Source organism: Bombyx mandarina, chromosome 04, assembly GCF_030267445.1.
Source record: "Bombyx mandarina strain Sakado chromosome 04, ASM3026744v2".
Lineage (NCBI taxonomy): Eukaryota > Metazoa > Arthropoda > Insecta > Lepidoptera > Bombycidae > Bombyx > Bombyx mandarina.
The window spans coordinates 11,689,104-11,705,978 of NC_143211.1; the positions used below are offsets into that span (position 1 = coordinate 11,689,104).

The 16,875-nt window shown below is 34.6% G+C and overlaps 1 protein-coding gene and 1 pseudogene across 3 annotated transcripts in view; one reads left to right on the forward strand and one right to left on the reverse strand.

The window, feature by feature from the left end:
* The window catches only part of LOC114248347 (uncharacterized), a 138,833-nt gene extending 129,989 nt beyond the window's left edge, over positions 1-8,844 (reverse strand). Inside the window, exon 1 of one of the 3 annotated variants that reach the window (XM_028181558.2) lies at positions 8,298-8,844. The gene's annotated coding sequence lies outside the window, so the exon portion shown is untranslated. The remainder of the gene's footprint in view (positions 1-8,297) is intronic. The other 2 variants (XM_089740334.1, XM_089740335.1) reach the window with 2 other exon arrangements.
* Positions 8,845-16,476: 7,632 nt separating this feature from the next.
* LOC114248370 (large ribosomal subunit protein eL42 pseudogene) lies at positions 16,477-16,875 on the forward strand (annotated as a pseudogene).

The following is a 16,875-nucleotide window of genomic DNA, read 5'->3' on the forward strand; positions in this document are numbered from 1 at the left end:
AAAACACTTATGATGATTCTCTTCACTTATATACATATGTATCATAACTATGAAAACTAAAGATTTTTTTTTTCAATAAAATTTTCAACTTATTGTATAATCTTATAGTAAAATATAGTTTAATCACGCCGATAATATAAAGTATGTTGATAAATAAACTAACATTTCCAAGATCAAGGTTTTATCATTGTTAACACGACGCACGGCGCGCTGACGTGATCTGGGTCCTTACAATACGTATCAATTGCTCTGTACATACTAACGACACAAGGCGACACCACTAACTACACTTTCACTTTCTTCGGATTTTCTTTAATACGAATTCTGAACGAAATATAGGTTGTTTTACTTTTAAGAAACACTTTCACGACAATGATACTTACACATTATGCTACCATTAAAATACCCTAACATAAGAAGTAATGAAATGGAAATAATATTTAGATGTCGATCGCGTAATACCCGTGATTTGAAACAATCATGTTTTTTAAAGAGAAATTTCGCTTCAATCGTTAACAGTCACGCGAACACTCGCAAACAATTTGTTAAAATATATTTTCTTTTTTATTTTATGTATAGATTTCGCCGAGTTAATTGCCCAATTAATTAATGATTTTACTTACCATTTAAAAATGTCTCTTTAGTGTTCGTTTTGATAATTGTAACTTTGCATCTTTTTTAACTGACATAAAAGCTTTTAGAGGAACTCTGAAAGTGGCACCTGTGACAAAGAAGTTGAGAAGTGCGCGTTTGGAATGGTATAGACATGTGATGAGACGAAATGAAAATGAGGTTTGTAACAGAGTGTTAAATATGAATGTGGAAGGATATAGAGGAAGAGGTAGACCTAAGAAGAAATGGATGGATTGCGTGAAAGACGATATGTGTAAGAGGGGAGTGAGCTAAGAAATGGTATATGATAGAGGAGTATGGAAGGAGAAAACATGTTGCTCTGACCCCAAGTGACTGGGAGAAGGGCAGGAGAATGATGACAAAAGCTTTTAGTCATAAATTAAGTTCATAAGTATTAATAATTAAAATTTAGGTTACCTTGTGCAATATGAATGTTACCAAAGAGTTACTGTTGTAAATCTTTCTTTTAGACACAACTAGCGACCCGCCCTCGCTTCGCTTCGAAAACTGTAATTTATTATTGATTTATCCACTATTTAATGGATGTTATTATACATATAAACCCTCCTCTTCAATCACTCTATCTATTAAAAAAAAACACATCAAAATCCGTTGCGTAGTTTTAAAGATTTAAGCATACATAGGGATATAGGGACAGAGAAAGCGATTTTCTTTTATAGTATGTAGTGATATGTGAGCTCTGAAGACTTCTGTAGCTAATTTATTTGAATTATAAAGGCGTGTGCTGTCCGACCTTGGGAAGTATTCGGTCGGCTGCACCCGGTTGTTCCGGTCTGAGACTTCAGCTAAACACATTACTACACAGATGTGTTAATTTATATTACTCAAAAGATTTAATAACGTCGAATTTAATTTAATTGGCACCCAAATCATTTAAGTAACAAACTTAATTTCTTTAGTTGAGATTTGTGGCCAAAGTTATACGTAAATCGATCGAAATTAGTCAATAGGGTTTTCTGAAAATCGTAAATTTTCATTGTTATACAATCGGCATTATTTGTTAGAGCAAAACTTGTGTGTGCGCTAGATGGTTTGATAGTGCGTGAAAGCTGATTTACATTTTAAGCGGTGTGTTACATCAATAACGGTATTTCATCTAGCTATATATTCCGAGACCAACAGCTTAATAGTAGTATTACATCACATATTTCGCTAAATTACCCACACAATAAAATATTTGCGGTCATTAATCTTTACCTAACAAAGTCTTGGAAACCGGAAACTCTCTTAGTGAGCCATATTCAGGTTATTGCGATCTTAATTGATTCTGTCATTAACTAATTTTTCTTTTGTTGATCATTTGTTATGAGTTTTCGTTCCACTTTAAATTTAGAAGGAAAATCATGAGTCGAATTACATATTTAAAAATAATAATTATAATATCATTATAATTTACTTTACCTACAAAATTGCCGTATAGTATAGAGAAAGTGGAAGTACTTTTTTTATAAATGTATTTTTTTTATCAATTAAAAAATATGCACCAATGGTATCGAAGCCAGCCCTGCCAGCGGGGTGGTAATTTTTTAATACCCTTCTTGAAAAAGCCCGGTGTGCGAGAACCAACGAACTCTTCAAAGGCCTTTCCTCACGGGTGTTGAATTTTTTTCCTGACAAGAAGTTATCCAAACTTTGGAAAAAGTAGAAAACTGTCGGCGCAAAGTCTGGTAAGTACGTTGGATGATGTAAAACTTCCAACCCAAGCTCTTGTAGCTTAGAGAGTGTCTGTTGTGCCGTATGAGTTCGAGCGTTGTCGTGTAGGAGCACGAGCACGAGGGCACGGGCACGAGGACACGAGCGATTAACCAAGATCCGCCTGGCCTTAACGCGTTCGGCGTGCTGGCGATCGTTCAGTTCGTGCGGCACCCACTTATCAAGTTTTTTACCTTGTCAATTTGATAAAAATGAACCAATATCATTTTGATGCTAACATTGAAAGCTACTGCTAATTCAGCGGTCGATTGAGTATCGTGAGATTCCACTATCGTCTTTAATTAGTTGTTGTTGATTTTAGTTTTCGGGCGATAACGGAGATCATTGTTTTAGGTTAAATTTTCCATGTCGGATGCGTTCAAACCAGTAACGGCGGAACTTGTATTCGCTAATTACTAGTAATTTTGTCGTATCCGTATTGTTAAATAGGTACAAATGCAGCGAAAACAAAACACTAATCAATAAACAAATGATTTAATTTGAAAATAGAATTCCCCACTTTTTAACTTAAACTTTAAATTAGTTTAATTTGAATTTCGAATTTACTGCCAGCCATACACAAATTATGTTTCAAATGGCCATTATTGTAAAACGGCTACTTCATAGGTAAATAAATATCTGTTATTGTACACATTCAATAGCTGTCTCTCCGAATAACGCACGAAAGGAACAATTGCAGCTTGAAGTGAAGAGTATGATCGTAAAGTTGAAATTGACATTTTGTATTCCCCTGTTTTGTCTTTCAAAACGAGACCGGTTTAAACATTCACAAAATCATATTCATACTTTGGCTGTATGCAATACTTGTTATACTTTTTGGTCACAACTGTTTTATTCTTCAATCTCTATCGAAACGAATTAATTGAATAATGCTCTAGACAACCAGTGCAAATTGTTTGATCATCATCAAATAATTTAATTTTCTTATAATTATTCATGTTTACGAATGCATTTAGAAGATTATGTGGGAGGATGTGACGTGCTTAATCACTTAATTGTGAATAAATGAACAAATCAGTTCGACCTCGACCTTCTCCGACCTCTTATGACCACAGATGAAGTCTCGTGAAAACTAATTAAACTTTGACCTGTCCACTCCGATGTCATTGAGATCCAAGATCAAATATCAGCCCATCGAACTATTCATTGAGATTTCGTAAGATTTCGTACCAGGAATTGTAGATAAATCGACTTTATTGCAATATACTAAGACTGTAAGTACAATTGGATTCATTAAAATAAAACAGTTTGTAGATGGACAACCGGTGCACTGACGACCTAAGCAAAATAGCTGTTAGAGACTAGATGCGCAAGGCAGAGACCGAAGGGAATGAAGTCCATGTAAGGGGACCTACACTCAGTATTGGGTGGACACGGATTGAAGAAGTGAGATTAAGTTTTTTACTCACTCATCAACCACCTGGTGTAAGTTTTTAACCAAACCCAAGTTTAGACATGTAAACGTCACATAATATGCAATCACTCGCCATGGCCTACGTGAAGTCGAAATGTCAATTTTATTGTATAACGGGTTTACCATATACATCGTTCGTTCAAAGACGCTCGTAAACACGAGTAAGATACGTAGAACAGGAATGGAACGATGGCACATCAAAAGACACGAAAATACCGGTAACAGAGGATCCATAGAACGTTGTGAAAACTTCAGTACATATTTATATTCATCCAAAAAATATTTTATAGTAAGAAACTCATTCGGCGACAACGGGTTAGTTTATTCAAATTGCTATTTACGAAAATAAACCATTGCGAGATCAATCTTTACTCATCCTTTATATAATTTTTTAGTTATTTATTGATTTAGTGGCACCAACAAAGTGATCATCAATACAAAACATTAACAAATTGACAATAAGTACATGACAGATGTCACCTCAACTACTTATAGGTGCAATCTACACAACTATAGCATAGTTGACAACATCTTGATATTAGAAAAGTGAAAAAAATTCTTTAAACATTATTGTTAAGAGAAAAAAAAAATTTACTTTTGTGAATCGTTTTGTTGGAATTTTCTTTCTATGCTTTGATTACCTCTTCAAACATTGATAATTAAATTATATTTTAGATAATTAAACAAAAAACGAAACACGTACAACGGCATCGATTATAAATTCGTTATTAGTGTATTTGGTCATTCCATATAACCTTCAATCATAATAACTATTAAAATTACAAGGAAATTAAATATTCAAACTATTTGAATATTTCATTAAGTAACATCCATATTTGAGGAATCCAAACTGGGTGGAAGTCAGAAAACCTACAGAACGCAAAGGAGTACCTTATACGTGTAATAATATCCCATGGGTTTGTTAATGCGGCTTTAACCACAGTTTTCGAGACAACCGGCATTAACCCACACGTGTAATGGCCGTACATAGGTGACGTTAAAAATTAAAAATGTTGTTAAAACATACGATATAATTCACAAATTAATTATTAATATAACTACGCATCACTTATATAGAATTAACGACAAAACTTGTTCCTTCCAAACGATGGCATCATTTATGAGTCACGATTTATGTGAGCATGGAGGATCTCGTCTCTAGTTTTGTTTACAAACACGACCTCAGAATGATACACTAATCATCTTCCGAATTACAAATTTATCGAACGCAAAACAACGACAAGTATGAACTTTATGGATATTAGCTCAAAAAGATTATTAGTTAGTTTGGTTGTTTCTATTGTTCCATCGATTCTCCCACATCGTCAATGGTTTATATCGAATCAGTGGCATTAACAGCAGTAACCTAATTTTCATTACTCTCGCAGTCCATAATATATGTTGTACGAACTCATACACGAAGCGTAGCAGCGTCTGTTACGCTTTGTAATTTATTCTAATTTCCCAAGAGACTAATGATATCCTTAAAAGCTATTTCGGTTTCCAGCACCGGTAGCGTGTCTCGAGACAGTAAATGCGTTACGTCTTTAAAGTATTAATTCGTTTTCGACTTGACCTATTAAATTCCGAAATACCAAAACTTTGCTAATAAACTTTTTATTGTTTTTATTGTTATATTGTGTGAACGAATTCATTAGTTAAATTATATTTTTATATGTTTAATATTGCTTTTTTATGTAAGGGTTGCTGGTGGCCCTGAGGCCTTTCCAGTTTCATCAGAACAAGTGGCCGAGCACAGGCTCAGCCAGGAGGGGTAGGATTTGCTTACAGCTACCCAAGCGCCTCCAGAGGAGACCTAACAACACAAGGGCAGCTGCTTCGTGAATCTAACACCGGATCGGAATCGCGACCCGCTGAGAAGATCCGGCGAGAAACTCGGCGGGCTGATGTTAAGCTTATGTTGCACGTTGCACGTCGAACTCTTTGCCGAGTTCGACGAGTACAGTTTCCGGGGTGTTTAATATTATTCTTACTAGTCCTCACACCAATAATTTATAAAATTTTATTAATTTGATAATAATAATAACTAAAATTAATAAATAATAATTAAATTTATTTTTAAAAGATGAAATTGAATGTTAGTTCAATTTGTTATTTATTTACTTGCTTTCTTTTTTTAGTTTTTAAACTACATACACATATTATTATGTTGTTTTTTATAGATACATTTTAAAGAATAGTTCACACCGAATAAACTGAAGATAGGCTGCGTCCGCCAGACGACCTCATCGCGACTTCATTGTGGACTGGACCGTAGCTCATGAAATATTTACGTATGACTCTGAAAGGCCTATTTTATGCAGTCTATAGGGGGACCTGCACTGCATTCAGTATCCGTATTGTCCTGTACATTGATAAGCTAGACTTTTTTACGTCTATCACGGCTTTTATAGCATGTCCTTCTGTCTCTTATAATTCGAAAAACTTGACAATTTTATCTTACATTACGCTGCTTTCGGAACCGGTCAGTTCAGGCTTAAGAAAATTTAAATACAATACACAAGATCCTGTTATGTAAAATCTCCATGCAGAACGTGGTATCGTTAATCTTTTTTTTTTGGGGCAAGGGTTGATTATGCTGACAACTGGCCGGTAATATTTTTTATTGAATTATATTGAATTTATCTTGGGTGACGCTTTACAATTGAACCGACTTGAACCGGTTTGTGCAGTTACGTGCACACATACAATTTAGTAGGCTAATTTTAGTGAATTTGTTGTTAAGGGAACTAAACCAGTTAAGCTACAACTTAGTGGAAAGGGCACAGATAGTGGGATTGTTTAATTGGAACGACGCTCTTCGACATACCACCCCACATTCCCACAAAATCCGCAGAATTAACCGAAAGCAATTCTTGCTTCCTGTGATTTGAATTATGAATAATGCATTTTAAAACAATGCGAAACTTATTGCTGATGTTGCATAACACCTCCATGCTTTTATATGATAATATTTAATAGTAAGACAAAGAAATCCTTGATCTTCGTTATTCCAACAGAAGACTTTATCTGCCTTTAGATTTTAATGGACTAGTTCTATCATCATCTTTATCTTTAGCAAATGGCAATGGAGATACATATAAACCAATGCATCAGCGGTTATGCCATCAGACTGTATGCTTCTAATTTCTTCTTTTTATCCACTTTTTGGTTCATTTATCTATTTATTTATTTATTTATTACTAAATTCATCAGATTTTTGGATATTTTTTGCATGATTCATTGTTTTTTGTCTTTTACGAAGATTCTTGATCTTTCTAGGCTTCTAGGAAATATATCCAAAATTTATGATTGATAGGAAATACAAACACGATTTGAAGGTATCAAATATGTAATTTTGGGTTATAGATCCGTCGTAGCCCTATGCGTAGTTATTATGGATACAAGACGTCCATCCAATATTTGTGTATATTGCACTCCTACACACCACTACTTGTCACCGCATTTTTTTTAGTAAATAATGAATCGAGCGGCCAGATACGTAGAAGACGTAACAGTCATATTATTTTATTTAATAATAATATTAATTCATGATTTAAAAAAATGCAGTTAAGTTTAATAATTCTCATTTACATTATTCATGAGTGAGTTTGGTCTACGCTTTACTGAAGTTTTTTTTTCCTACCTAAGCTGATAGCCTTGAGAGGCCATTTCAGCGTAACCTTAACTAGTAGGTGAGCTCACGGGGCTCAATCAAACCTGACGTAAAATTACTGAAGTAAGTAGGTAATGTAGGTATGCAAGTATCTACTGGAGATAACATGATTATTGCTTACGAACGAAATTAGATCGTAAGCAATACTACCCTAAACGATCAATGCTAGCGTTTGATCAATAGACAACTTTTCCGTGAGAGAAACCTTTTCGACATTAGATTTTAACATTTTGTTGTCACGGGTAGCAGCAATATTAATACATATTTTATTTTTAAAGACTTTGGATGTACGTTTGTAAGCTCTCCTCTCCACAATGGCTGAACCAATTGTAATATTTTAGAATTGAATGGTTTATTGAAGGATAAACCGTTTCTTTATTTAATTCAAATCAGTTAAAAATTAAGAGATAAGATTTATCGAAAATTATAAAATGTGAGTGAATTTTCACGTACACATAATATGTTAAAATATAATACCAAATGCGAATATATTTAAAAATATACTCAGGCACCATTAAGTAGGTACGTAAGGTCAAAAAAATACACAGTGATGTTGTAAGCTGTGTAGTTCGTTTAGACTTCGCTCATAAAAAATATTATAAACAAAAATAGCAAACTCTTCAAGTTTGTAACTTTGTAATCACTATAGTGTACAGTGTATTTGAGTTTATATATACACATATTATTGAAATATTACTACTCTAATATTGCTAATCTACATGATTTTTAAGTTAAGACATATTTTAAGTAATTAGTAGGTACAAATTTCAAACAAATTTTAAATTAAAAAAACCGAGACCATGCTTTCTACAAAAGATTTAAGTAAGTAAGCAGGCTTACCTATGTTGTAACTTCCATTCGGTGTTTGGGAATATTTAGGGTAAATAATAATATGACAACGAGAAGTTACCACGGTGCATATTCCCAAGGTAAACAAAGATTACGTAAACGGAATCCCACGCACACACGTCACCCGATCGATTTAAACTTTCGAATACGCCCACTAATAATAATTATTAATGAGTTAGTTAAATCTGTCCTTTTAAATTAACAACACTACATGCGCAATACAAACTTACGAGAGTTTCGTGCCCTTGAAATCGTACAGGTTATGTTATCGATAAAGCACAACACGCGCACTGACAGTCCGGCCAAACAAATCACAGGTCAAGTTCGAAACCGGTATATAAAATAACAGTGAACAAGAATCGAATGCTCATCAGTTCGAAAATGTTTTCCGACTGTCTGTAAAGCCGGTCCGTGAGCAAGAAATGAATATTAACAAAAAAAATGTTAGCGAGCCAATCGTAGTAAGTGAGCTGGGGAGCGATAGTCGTGCCCCCGCAGTCAGAATCTAACTGAGCGTACCGCGAGGGCGCCGCGAGCCGAATGGCGATTACGGCGAGGACGAGGCCCCGCGCGCCTCCTCCGACTTGCCGCCAGCCAACTGCGCGCGCCACCACGAGGCTGTCTCACAACAATATCTTTATTTTTACCTGATAAAAACAACAATATTGTACTAAGATAAACGCCGATGTCTATGATTAAATATCCAAAAATGTAATGTTAAAGCACAAAAAATTCCTATTTCCTGACCTTCATCATGAGCATTGGACTATAATGCCACATTTAATTCATTAGATACAAACTGGTTAAAATATTAGTAAATAAAAAAAAAACCAACTGTGCATTTGAAGTTACGAAACTATCCCTAACAGTACAAGTGGTCACATAGCACCCCTTACTGAATATAAACCGGTTTCAAATGCCAGGTAAATCTCGATAATAATAGGGAACGATGGTCAGAAAATAAGACGCCATCGAATTTCAATACTGATGATTAATAATTGTAAAATATAAAATGAAAATAGTAAACTCGTGATAAGTTGTAAACGTAAACAGAGCTCTCAGAATATTCCGCGAAAAGTTACATAAAAGCTATTTTAGCTATTATTTTTCTAATTAATCTGATATGTTACATTATTATGAATGATTCAGGATTGTATATAATAAATGTTTTTTTTTCCCTTAAACCTACAAAGGCCTTGAAAAAATAAAATCTTTGAAGCAAAAATAACAATTCGAATATTGCCCCTTATCTTATTTCTTCAGCCCACTTCGTGTTGCTATATTGGATGATAAATATTATTTGTCAGTCAAATTCTTAGATATATATAATAGGGCGCAAAGGAGTCACTTGGTGCTGTCAGGGGCAGGTGATTGAGTCTTTATCGCCGAGTCGACGCAACCCGAGGGTGCAACCTGCGTCCGTGTCAGCGTCACTTCTCAGTTCATTTATCACGAAGGAACTCTTTCCAAAATATTAAGAGAAACTGCTTTCCAATTTATTATAAAGCGGAACAATAGAACACCCTGCAAGCGCCTGTCGTACAACCCACAAAAATTCCACAGTCAGAAAAGGAGATAGTAAGTTTAAAAAATAAATAACCAATTAATATCTAAAAAACAACCGGACATAATACGTTTTGCAAATAAATTTTAATTAAATCTTTCTTTAATTTTATTGTATGTTCTCTTTTTCAGATTTTCCTCCTGATTGTTGAAATATTAGACGAAAGTATGACACTTTTACGATTCTGTATTGTAATTTAAACTTAAAATTACGTAAAAGCTTTATGATATGAAAGCTTCTACGTAATTGAGATCGTAATTGATTATGAATTTCCTATCTTCTAAGCATATCCGGCATGCTTAAGTCCACCCGACATATTTACTCTCGATTAAATAGATAGGTACAGAACCATGTATATTTTTGTTTTTATTTATAGGCTAGGCACCATTGTGTGATCATTTACGAAATAAAATTTACTTAAATATTGTCGTTGGGACACGCATAGAACAACTTCTATAACGATCTCTAAAAACAAACCAAAAGTTAAAACGTCTACTAACATATTTTTATTGTTAACTTTTAACCAAAGAATTTAGTTAGCGACCCTCGGCAAAAAAGTGGGGAAAATAAAATCTTAGAGTAACCCAGTGAATGACTCTTCCGAGAAAGCCGTCATGGCCACTCATCTCGCTCAAACGCCCAATTCTATATTGTTTATTGAAATAATACCTGACGTCTACCTTAATGGACACGAAACAAAACAATGACCACACTCAGAGTCAAGTCAGTTTTATGCTATACTTTCACAAACAATATAATAATATATTTTTAAAAGTTTAAAGTAAATTTTGTCAACGGAGAAAGAGTCATTTTAGTCTTTTTACTAAAATATGTACATTGTGTTTATAGACTTCGAAAATATTCAATTAAAGAAACAGGAATTGAGTACCCTTTTGGTCACTTCACTAGTGTTTAAATAAATAAATATTCAATGTCGATTTTAGTCGAATTCCAACAGTTTTTATCAAAATTAAGTTTTGCTTAGGTAACTAATCCGGTTGACAATTAAAAATAGTTGTCGTGAATAAGGCGACTAGTGTAGTCGTATCAACGATGTGACTACATTTTACGTATTATATTAAACATATTATGTGTGGTTCTAAATTTGTACCTACCTACAACACTTTCTCTCGACCTAATTCCAAGACAAAATAAGAAAAGATAAGAATAAGATCGTGTAATTAAAATCGATTCGGAATATTAAACATTTGCGAAATTATGATGATGGATATTGTAAGCTCTTACGGGCAGTAACCTCCATACTGTCTATTGCTGCCATGAAGCAGTCATACTTTATATAACAGTTTTAAAACTTCGATCTCATACTAAAGTGGGCTTCACGTTGTGACGTCTATGGGCCTCAGTAATCACTGTACATCAGGTGGGTGATCTCGTTTCCCCCTTTTGGCAGTACAAAAATAAAGATAGCTTAGTACAAACAAACTCATGGGGCTATGGAATTTTTTCATTGTGAAAGCGAATTCGTTTGGTACATTGCCTTCATAATATTTTCTGTATTAAAGTTAATGAAATAAAAAACAAAGAAGGGCACAGTTACATCTGTAAAGCAATGCATAAAAAGTTATTACTGAAACACCAAAGCCAACGGCACAACTCATCTGCGGGCCATTTCCTGTTCAGACGAGGTTCAGACGCCGCCCGCCCCTAAATATAGAACCGATATCGGGAATCGATATTTACGTAATAAACTACTATTCGCTACCACAAACAAACACTAATTAATATCATAAGGTACGCACTAATTGGTTTTGAAGCTCATTCATAGATATTATGCAATGCATTACGTAGAGAAATGCCAGACTACTTACTTGTGCTATACAGGAATAAGTTGTGCTAAGCTGTTGTTGTAGTATTGTGAGGGCGCTTCTCATTCATCTAAATCTTTTCAGGCGCACGGCTTAATTCTGAGCAAACGAATGCACCGCATCGCTGATGCCACCACGCCGCGCCGCTACGTCAGACATAAAAACGTTCATTTGCAATGGTACTCTCCGGTATTTATCTAGTGATACAGAAACGCATAATAAGGGAACACCGTGGGCTTTGACGTTGCCGTAATATCATTTAAAAATTCGCTGAAATAAAGGGGAGCACTCGTGGGATGAGCACTAATTAGTCTTCAGCCTTTGTTTGGTTTATAGAGCTGTATGCCGACGAATGCATATAAATTTTACGTTAAATGTAAGCCGTTTCTGTTTTTAAGCTAGTGCTGTCAATTAAGTCGACTGCGGCACACCAGCGGCTCTAAGTAGAACGTTATGATTGATATTCTTTGTTCGTGTAAGCAAACAGTTAACTACACTTACATACAGGAGGTTTCCATAAAAAAATGCCTTGAAGAAATTCGTTTATAATTCGCCTCGAGAATTTTTTGCGTTCATTATTTTTATGCTGTTATGTGGTAAGCAAAACGCCATACAGTCGCATTTTAATTAGGTAATTACAAAGTACAATTAATTTAAAGCGTGTATTAAATTAGTTATCTGAACATACATATAACGTGGCATAATTATGTCTGTATCAACTGATAGAAGGACGGTAACCTTTTATCTTGTTTTTTACTATAAATTTTGAAACCCAATTAAAAAATATATACTTTCATTGCAATCATTAAAATTGTTAACTAAGGTGTAATAAATAAAGCTCCAACAAATTCCAACAAAAATAAAGTGATATTCTTTCTGCTCCAACGAAGTGTACTTATATCTTCGATGTCCAAAATCTGAAAAGGGCCCGCTCTGAATAATGAACAGGTCCGAAAATGGGGATTTTGGCAAAACATGCCCATGCGAAATTCGTTTTTGTGGAAAATGGAAAATTATTACCGGTTTTAGAATGGGTCGCTCGAGTCACTTCAACGGACAATGCCTGAAAATAACGAACCCGAATAACAATTAAGCCAATTAAATACTTTACGATTACCCCTTCCAAGTCAGTTAATGGCTGACCGATCATATTAGGAGACCCACCAGCGGATTACATTCCTTATTAAATTGATCTGTTTAAGAAGTCTCAGCAACTGGTATTAATCTATTAATTGACCTTTCCAAATTGTCTAAAGAACATCGACGAACATGATTCGCGTAAATGTCTTTAAAGTATCGAGTCTCGAAAATCTGATACTTTACCAGAAGGTACCATGCATATTTCTGAATGCCTTTGTTTGAAGTGAATAACTAAACTGATTTTCTTCATTAGACTGGCTACGGGCATTCATAAATGACCTCGTCGCGACACCCTTACAATTATTTGTGAATTTTTGCTTCCAAATATTTAGTTACAATCTTTAACAACCATCGACACATAATTTTGTTTTGGCACGCGTATAATTCTTTATTAAATTCTCGATGTACGATATAGTCATATCACCAGAACGTTTTTATTTGTAGGTTTTATAGAAAGAATCGCTTTCATATACAAGCGTAATAAAATTATTCAGACAGTTGAGTTCATTTCGACTCTGTAAAAGTTATCTCATTTGCTATGATAGGAATTGAAATACACATCGTTATTGCAATTAGTTTGTACAAAAATAGCGCAGAGGTCGCAGTGACAAGTGGTGGTTTCTTTGAGACAAGAACCATCTCAACCACGCTCGTTAGCTTCTGAATACATCGTTATTGAGACTTCATTTACTATCTACCATGTCTGTGAAATTATACCCTTTGGTTGACCGCACACAAATCGAAATAATACTTCATAAGCCTTCGAAAATTAGAGCTCGAATTTTGTATTACACGAAAGTAATTTTTTTGCTTTCATATTTTAATTACTTCCTTTTTTCATAGCAGTATTATTTAAGATCTTGTATATTCAATTACATTTTCAATGGTTTTTGTTACAAGTACTTGAAACTTACAGTATTTAAATTACGAAACTGCTATGGAATAATATTATATGTGTAAAAAACAGTCAATATTTTATAATCAAACAATTTGATTTATACAAATAAGTCCTTTTGTAGAAATTTGTTGAATTTTTGAATTTCGCCTATTTACCAATATTTACCATCTTCGAGCTCTGGAATAGTCTAATTTGGCAACGTTACAAAATAAAAAGAATACCAAGAAACTTAAAAGCTTTTAATAAACAGATAATTGAAAAAGTCTCTAAGAATTGCCAAATTTTTTAACAAAAATATTATGAACAACATTAATACACAGTACACACCGTATCAGCTACACTAAGATCATTTTCAACAGTGATACTTAAAAGTCAAAAGAACCGGCTCCTTCATACATATAAACATAAATTCTAGAAAGGACGAGCGCATATGATTACACACGAAATTGCAAACTCAGGACAATAGTCGCATATTCAGCAGGAAGACGACGTAGCAGATTTTGTAAGACCGCCCTGGCAGCCGTGTAGTGTCCGAAAAGAAAATACGGGGCGGGGGACCCGGAATAGTGCGAGGTCAACGACCTAACGGGGCGGGACTCGTCTGCACAGCCTTCAGCGCCTTCGCGAATCTTATACTTAACGCGATCTATGATAACCAACAGCAATTCTGTGCAGTTAAATACAAAATGAGAAACAAAGAAGCAAATGTGTAGTAATGTTTAGTAATATATAATAATGTGTAGTAATGTGTAGTAATATGTAATAATGTGTAATAATGTAAAATTTTCTTGGAATGTTTTTTTCCTTTCCAGTATCATATAATGAAATGTTTTACCAATGCATGCAGTCAGTACCTGGAATTGTGTTAGCATTTAGAGATAAATGTACGTAATTATATGCTACTTGTAATGTTCGGTGTTGATGTATAACATATTGGCACCCAATAAATAAAGTAAAAATAAAAATATTGACATTTTAACACAAAACGAGTACGATACACGTCCAACATTTTCTCGTTATTTAAATAACACCATAACAAAAGATAACTTATTTTTAATAGAACGGAGAGGAGGTTGTGTCCCAATAAATTATACTACTTTTTTAGGCTTTGTGATGAGCGATCAATCGATTGATGACTGATAAATTTTTCAAGCAGCTCCTAAGACTATGAATTGATAACGAATTATTGGATTAAAATAATTTAAAAAATACATACGTCTTATAAATATATCAAATGCGTCAAATAATTAAAGACAGACTGGTATAAAATTAAGAAGTAGGTACTACTAAGTGAAAATACATTTTATTCCGTACAAAAACAAATAACTTAGGGTTTTTCAATAAATCAAACTGAACCACTTTTGAGGAAATAATTTATTCGCAAGAACAAAAAATATTAAATAAATACAAGACCATGACACATAGTCTTAAGAAAATTCAGACGACGTATATTATGACATATTGATTCGTGTAATAATAATCAAATTGCCAAAAAATATCAACCGTCTCGAATAATCATATAGCGTGTTTTGACTGGACAACCGATAAACAATAAAATTGAGGCAGACCTCCAGTCTCATTATCGGCAGCGACACTCGCGTTGTGATGTCTATGGGCTTAGTTAATAATCCAACAAAAATTATCACAGTGTTTTTTTAATATATCACTTTTGTAAAACCAGATGCTTACATTATATTGTGTAAAGATTTATGTAATTTTTCAACGTGTTATACTCAAATCGATTATGTTATAAATATTATGACCCGGTCCCGTGTAAACAAACCCACAATAAATTGATTGACATCTGTGCAATCAGTCGCCTCCCCTTGCGATTAAATCCGATAAGACTGAAATCTACGCAAGCTTGAAAATGTACCGAAGGTTCAGAAAAAAATGATTATTTAAATTATAGTTACAAAGTTTTGATAATAAATCACCTGACCAATTATTAATCAGAACGAAGGGCGAAAGGCTATTTGTTTTATCAACAGTTCGATGTTTTTAACTGAACTTCAATTAAATTTACCCCATTCCAATAGCTGAGGATGTTTTTTTTGTGATGACATTCTTTCCAAATTTGAAATGGCTCTCCTGTAAAGTTTCCAAAAATGTCGCTAAACCAATTAGCCTCGAGAGAATACGGGGTACGGTTTATGACGATTTCGAATTAGCGCGATTTTCGATTACCCGCCACGTTGCACAATTGTCTAGCAGTCAATATCAAACATGGATCCTGGTAAAAATTTAACTCTTAGGGTCTACTTTTACTACTGTCACGTAAGACAATAAAAAGTTCCAGTTGTGCAGCTAGGAACTGTCTGTAACGTGATATAATCACGCGTATAGGCTTAGATCTTTACGACGATTTATACTTCGAACTTATACGGAAGTATATGATTTCACAGCATCGGAACGCTAGTTTACGACAGCGACGCGACACGATAAGCCCCTTATCGTGGCCGCTGTTGAATACACCTTTGACCCGGCTTACGTACAAACATACACTCTCAAATCTGTTGGATGCTTCCTACGTTAGCAGCAACCAAAGCACTGGTCACGGTACTCGTCGAACTCGTTAAAGAGTTCGACGTGACACTTAGCCACACCCAGAACGTCAGCCCGCTGAATTTCTCACCGGATCTTCTCAGCGGGGTGCGATTACCGTGGTATCCGCACTAGTGAAACAGATGCTAAGCCACTTAGTAGGCGTTCGGGACATTTTTAGCAAACCCCACCCTTAACAGTCGGCTTTTTTTGACGTTTGTTGATATCGTGCCGAAGGAACTCAAAAATGGTGAACGTACCAAAACAGCGCAGGACATACTACAAAAAATGTAAATGCCACAAAGTACACAAGGTATCACAGTACAAAAAGTCCAAGGAAAGGCACGCTGCCCAGAGTAGAAGACGTTATGATTGTTAACAGCAGGGTTACGGTGGTCAGTCCAAACCAAACTTCAAAAAGAAGGCAAAAACCACTAAGAAAATTGTGCTCCGTCTTGAGTGTGCTGATTGCAAGGTGAGGTCACAGGTTGCATTGAAGAGATGCAAGCATTTTGAGCTCGGTGGTGACAAGAAGAGAAAGGGACAGATGATCCAATTTTAAATGCTTCTAATAAATAAGACTTTCCTGTGAGAGTC